We start from the raw sequence: 7,142 nt of genomic DNA on the forward strand, positions 1-7,142 counted from the left end.
CCTTTAGCTTAACGGTAGGCCTATATATAATAACAAAGAATAAACAAAATAACTATGATATTATGTTTTCAAACATGTCTGAATACAAAACAACATGGCCTTTAGGCTACAGATCAAGTCTCTGAGGCGGTTTACGCTGCCTCTCTGGGTAGCGACTCACTGGCTCGCTTGAGAGCGGGGAACCAGGCTGTGGAGACATCGCAGGTGGTGAGGTATCAGCACTAGAGCTCTCAGTTTCGGACGGAGCTGCGGTGGGTGGTGCTGAGTAAACTGGATTGTCTGAGCAAACTGGATTGTCTATTTCCTGCTCAGGTGAGTCCAGGCCAGGTGACACACTGTTCTGTACCTGAGTGTCCAGGATTTGGTCAACATGACGTCTCCATAAATCATCTCCCATGTCCACAGTATACATCAGTGGTCCATCACGTGAAGTGATTGTTCCGGTGTTCCACTTGTCCTTCCGATAATCACGAGCGAGAACCGTCTGTCCTACTTTGAAGCTCCTTGTTGGTTTTTCGTTAAGATGTTTGAACTGTTTGTCCTCCACATCACGTCGCACATCTGGTTTGAGAAGGTCCATGTGAGATCTTAGGTTTCTTTTGAGAAACAGCATAGCTGGCGTCTGGTTGGTAGTGGCGTGTGTGGCATTGCGATATGCAAAGAGGAATTTGTCGATTTTGTGCTGGATCGGTAGATCTACATTATCCATCGTTTTGATTGCTTTCTTGAATGTCTGCACAAATCTTTCTGCTAAGCCATTCGTGGCTGGATGGTATGGTGCAGATGTGAAGTGCTTGATTCCATTTTTCTTTACAAACATCTGGAATTCATCCGAAACGAACTGGCGTCCATTATCTGTGCATATCTGTTGTGCTAAACCATTCCTGGCGAACACAGTCCTCAGCACAGAAATGGTCTTCTCAGATGTAGTTGACTTCATTTTTATCACTTCCGGCCATTTTGAATGCGCATCTACAGCGATCAAGAACATTGAGTCTTTGAATGGTCCTGCGAAATCAAGGTGTACTTGCTGCCACAGTGATGATGGCCATTCCCATGGATGTAGAGCAGCCTGTGGTGGTGCATTCTGCATCTTCTGACATCCGGGGCAGCTCTTTGCCATGTCCTCGATTTGCTTATCGATTCCTGGCCACCACATATAACTGCGGCCCAGGCTCTTCATCTTTACGGTTCCCAGGTGTCCTTCATGTAATGCTTCCAACACTGGTGCGCAGCTTGGACGGAATCACTACTCGTGAACCACACATCAGCGTTCCCTGGCACACTGACAGTTGCTCTCTCTCCTCGCTGAGAATGCTGGTAGTAGGTAAGAACGGAGCTGAGACACATTCTCTGGTGGTGATGCTTTAAGCACAGCTTCAATCTTGTCCTGAGATTTGTGTAGGCCGTTCTTGTTGATCACATGTCCGCAGTAGGATATTTCCTTTTTGAAAAACTCACATTTTGGTTGGTTAGCTCGAAGTCCATATTCCCGCAGCCTTGTGAGCACCTGTTCCAGGTTTGATAGATGCTCCTGATCATCCTTGCCGGTGACAAGAATGTCGTCAAGGTAACACTGTGTACCTGGGACTCCTTGTAGTACCTGGTCCATTGTCCTCTGCCAGATAGCTGGGGCTGAAGCTATACCAAACACAAGGCGGTTGTATTGGTAAAGGCCTTTGTGTGTGTTGATAGTCAGATACGGCTTTGATGAATCCTCAACCTCCATCTGAAGGTAAGCTTGAGCCAGGTCAATTTTAGTGAAACATTCCCCTCCTGACAGGGAGGCGAAGATGTCCTCTATACGGTACGGTGTGGAGCACTGCATTTACAGTTACTTTAAAGTCCCCACAAATGCGCACTTTACTTTGACTTCCTGGCTTTGTGTCTGTGTTTTTCTTCATTACTGGGACTATGGGCGTTGCCCATTCACTCCACTCCACCTTGGACAGCACTCCTGTCTGTTCCAAGCTTTTCAACTCCGCTTCTACTGCGGGGCGGATTGCATAAGGCACGGACCGGGCTTCATGAAATTTCGGGCTTGCATTCTCCTCTATCTCAATCTTTGCCTTTATACCTTTTAGTGTTCCCAGTCCCTTTCCGAACACTTCATGTGCCTCTGCGAGTATCTTTGACAGTCTCCCAGATGTGGCATTCTTCTCATCTCCTGCTGACACACAAAGATTTAACAGCATGCCAGTCCAGTTAAATTTTTCTGAGCCACTTACGGCCAAACAGCGGAGGACCCCCATTTGGTATAACATACATGTCCAGCTCCTTAGTTTTGTCTTTGTATTTCACTGTGACCCGCATTTTCCCTTTTGGAGCCACACTTTCTCCAGTGTAAGTCTTCAGCAACACCTTTGTAATTTTCAGAGCTATCTGTGGATACAGTCTTTTGTAGTCGTTCTCAGAAATCACTGATAAGGCGGAGCCTGTGTCCAACTCCATTTTGAGTCTCGCTCCTGCCACTTCTGGAGTGATCCATATTATTTTATGTGCATTTGTCTCTTTCATGTGATGCAGCTCTATACATCCTAAGTCACTGCTCTCTGAATCACTTTCTTGTTCATCTGAACTCTTTTCAGTCACTTTATGCAGCTTTTTGTATTTCCCTTTGGGTGCTGCTTTCCTGCAACTTTGCGTTTTGTCAGAGTACTGTTTTTTTCCTGATTTGCACACTCTCTCAATGTGACCTTGCTTTTGACATTTTCTACACTCTTTGTCTTTGAACCAACATTCATCTGGATCGTGTGATGTCTTGCCACAACGATAACATTGCTTTCCTGGTTTCAGTGACATTATATTGGTTTCATACTCTATCCCCTTTTGTTGTATTTCTGATGCTCCCCTTGCTGCAGTTTCCAAGCGCCTTTTTATAATCAAGGTCTTTCTCTGACAGTAGTTTCTTTTGTGTGGCTTCATTATGCATACCACAAACTAGTCTGTCCCTCAAGGCATCATTTAGGCCTAGTCTGAAATCACAGTGTTCTGACAATCTGCGTAGCTCTGCAACATATTCAGATATGCTTTCCCCTTTGTTCTGATTTCGCTTGTGAAATTTGAAAATTTGAATCTCTCTGCAATTACCAATGGTTTGGGCTCAAGTGGTTTTAAAGAGTATCCTGAATTTCTTTGAATGTCATCTCTGCGGGCTTCACAGGTGCTAGCAAATTGCGCCCATTACACTCAACAGAACGACAGCTTTTTGTTCATCGCCGATAAGATTTGCCTGGCAATAAAGCTCCACTCTTTCAACATAACATGTCCGGTCTTCAATACTGCTATCAAATGCAGCCAAAGTGCCAATCAACAACATATTTTTTTTCATTCAGTCCAAGATTACAAGGTACTTACATTTTCTAATGTCCAAAATAGCTAAATAGGTACATTTTCACTGAAAGACATCTTTGGTTATTTTTCAACAAAGAATAATGAATGCTTAAAGTAATAAGTATATAAGTAAAACCTAGGATGGCTTAGAGTAGACGACAGAGTACAGCAACTTGCAATGGGCCTGGTCTACAAATATAATAAATACTTACTTACAAGATACACTATACGACTAAGGTACCCATGTACATGTCAAAATACTTCCCAAAGGTCATTGAATACCACGACCACAACACCAGAGGAAGCTCAACAAATCATGTTAAACCCAGATTCGGCTCAAACAAGGGACTAAACACGTTTCGCAATTATGCCACATCAATCTGGAACGCCTTACCCAAAGCTGTAAAGGAATGTGAATCCCTACCCACCCCCTCCTAATAGACAGTCTCCTCCCCACCGTATGTATATTTCTCTCCTACCCACCCACCCCCTCCTAATGTACAGTCTCCTCCCCATCATATGTATATACTCTCTGTCAGGATCTATGGGTAACAGTACTGTATATTTGCATATCGTATATATGTCACAAATGTAACAGTACTAAATACCTGTATGTCATGTATGTCCCTATGCCATAAATGTCATGTATGTTGTGTATGTCATAAATGTCGCTATGAATTGAAAATGGGGGACCCTGATGTAAACAAGACAAACGTCTTTCTCTGGTCTGCATCCCCTTAACAATTGTGTGTATTGAGCCGTACTGTATTGTACTAGTCAGACTACTGCTTGACCTGACTCCTAGAACCCACCTCACCCCTGCACACTTTGCCAACCTAGGATGGCTTAGAGTAGAGGACAGAGTACAGCAACTTGCAATGGGCCTGGTCTACAAGATACACTACATGACCAAGGTACCCATGTACATGTCAAAATACTTCCCAAAGGTCAGTGAATACCACGATCACAACACCAGAGGGAGCTCCACAAATCATGTAAAACCCAGATTTGGCTCAAACAAGGGACTAAACACTTTTCGCAATTATGCCACAACAATGTGGAACGCCCTACCCAAAGCTGTAAAGGAATGTGAATCACTACCCACCTTCAAAAACACTCTCAAAGAACACCTACGGGAGACTGCAATTCAAATCTGGCCCCTACAAATGTCCTAACCCAGTTGAGGTCTGCATCCTCTTAACAATTGTATGTATTGAGCTGTACTGTACTGTACCCATTCTGCAATCTGTTAATAAACTTTTCAATCAATCAATTCAATCACACATTCTGCAATCTGTTAAATAAAGTTTTCATTCATTCATACTATATAGGTTAATTAAACCAGAGCTAGAAAGAGCAAGAAAAAAACAGACTCTTATACTCTCACCTGCCTCCAATGTAGCCCCCCACCCCACCCAACCACCTCCAATGTACAGTTTTCCCCACCTACCCAACCTCCTCCAATGTACAGTTTCTTCCCCCTCAACTGATAGACTTGATTGATTGATTGAAAACTTTATTAACAGATTGCAGAATGGGTACAGTACAGTACAGCTCAATACATACAATTGTTAAGGGGATGCAGACCAGAGAAATACTTTCGTCTAGTTTACATCAGGGTCCCCCATTTTCAATTCATCATAACATATATGACATACACGACATACAGATAGACAGTACTGCTACATCTATACATTTATGACATACCAGATCTACAAATATACAAGAAAAGAGTACAAAAAGAGTCTAAAAAGAGAGTATATATATTTGAGGGGGAAGAAACTGTACATTGGAGGTGGTTGGGTGGGGGGGGACTACATTGGACTGAGGCAGGTGAGAGTATAAGAGTCCGTTTTTTATAGCTCTTTCTAGCTCTGGTTTAATTAACCTATATAGTATTACTTTAAGCATTTAACTGAGGGCACTCGAAGCGCAGTAAGTGTAAAATAATGAGTTACGGTCAATGGGATGTTTTTATGGTAAGCTATTTAGGAATCCCCTTATGGAAATGCAGGGGGCATAGCAGATCAAGATAATGGTCTGATCTGTCGGACAGGGGAGACATACAGTCAAGACCATAAATATTTGGACATCAACGTAATTTTCATTATTTTGGCTCTACACACCACCAGAATGGATTTGAAATGAAACAATATGTGTTTTAAGTGCAGAGAGAGAAGAGACAGAGGGAGGGATATAATAATACACACAGGGAGAGAGAAGACACATACAGTGTAACAGAGCGGCTTTAACCTGCCTGGTAAAAGTGCGCCTGTCCCTTTATGGCTGTCAATTACTGATGTGCTCATATGGGCTGATAGCGGATAGAGAGAGACGTGAGAGCGGAAGTGAGAGCGGCGAGTTTGGATGTTTCAATGAAGGAAGACATGCAGCCGATATAGAGAACAGTGAGAAAGTGAACCGTATTAGATAATGTTGAAGACGCGCAAATAAACCTTACCTGGCACGGGATGACAAACGTGTATTAGTCCGGACATCTACCTGATCATCTTCACCCAACGCGAACTTCTGTGCGGTAGGCTACATGCTGCACTGTGTTTGTTGCCCCTGTTCCGAGGCTGTGACGCAAGCGTCTCCGACTCCAACACAATTCCCCTCTCCAAGCTTCCTACGGGCGGTAGCTGTTATGGTTTGACACCGACCCCAAACGCAACGACACAAGAGAGTAGGATTCAGAGTTGCCAAATACGAGGGCTTGTTTATTTGGTACTAAGAATAAGAGAAACAGGGAAAGCAGGTCAAACAAGACAGGTACAATGATCAAGGGGCAAAGTTCTGCTGCTCTGCAGCTTCTCCCGTGAGGGTTGTCTTGGGAAGCAGGTGTTGACTTCTGAACCGCTCTGCAGAATCCTCTCGGCGGGTTCTCAGATGTTGTGGCGAGACCGAGAGAGGGAGAGAGGGAACGAGTCAGTGACAGAGCAGTCTTAAACGAGCAGGAGAACAGGGTCGTACAATTCTTCGTGTTAACAACACAGTGAGCACAGTTCCAAACACAGCCCAAGTGAATCTCTTCGTGTTAACAACACAGAGAGCACAATTCCAAAAACAGCCCAAGTGAAACTCTTCGTGTTAACAACACAGTGAGCTAACTCCAAACACAGTCCCAGTGAATATCTTCATGTAAACACACAGTGAATATCTTCATGTAAACACACAGTGAATATCTTCATGTAAACACACAGTCCAATTGTGAAATAATATCTTCGGTGTGAGCAAACACACAGTGGATATCTTCATGTAAACACACAGTCCAATTGTGGAATAATATCTTCGGTGTGAGCTAGCACACAGAGGGAGATGGTAGATCCCAAAATATCATTCCATAAAGGAACAAGCAAAAATAGATAAATGGCTGGGTGAGTGACTGTCTGACAAAAAGGTGGTAGTCTTCAGTGTAAGTTTACACACGAAAAACGGAATAGGTCAAGAACAGTCAAATAGATAACTCACCCAGACGAGATGCGTAATTGGAACTGGAACAACAGTGGAGGCGAGCGCGCGCCACGGGAGCAGGTATCCAAGCGAAGGCCTCTAGGAATTCCTGGAGAACAGCACAGAGAAAAAAGCAGCAGCAACCTGCAACGGGGAAAAATATCCAGATGCGACAAAACAAGACGATCCAACAACTTAGGGTGGGGAAAAACGGGGTATAAATAATGAGGGATCGATTGATTGAAAAGCGTGGGGAAGTGAGAGAACCAATCAGCGACGTCTCTGATGACGTCAACGGGGAGAAAGCAGTGACAGCTGGGGAATGTGATTGAAAAGCGTGGGGAAGAGAGAGAACC

Source organism: Notolepis coatsorum (assembly GCF_963971535.1).
Source record: "Notolepis coatsorum genome assembly, contig: SUPER_15_unloc_4, whole genome shotgun sequence".
NCBI classification, from domain to species: Eukaryota; Metazoa; Chordata; class Actinopteri; order Aulopiformes; family Paralepididae; genus Notolepis; species Notolepis coatsorum.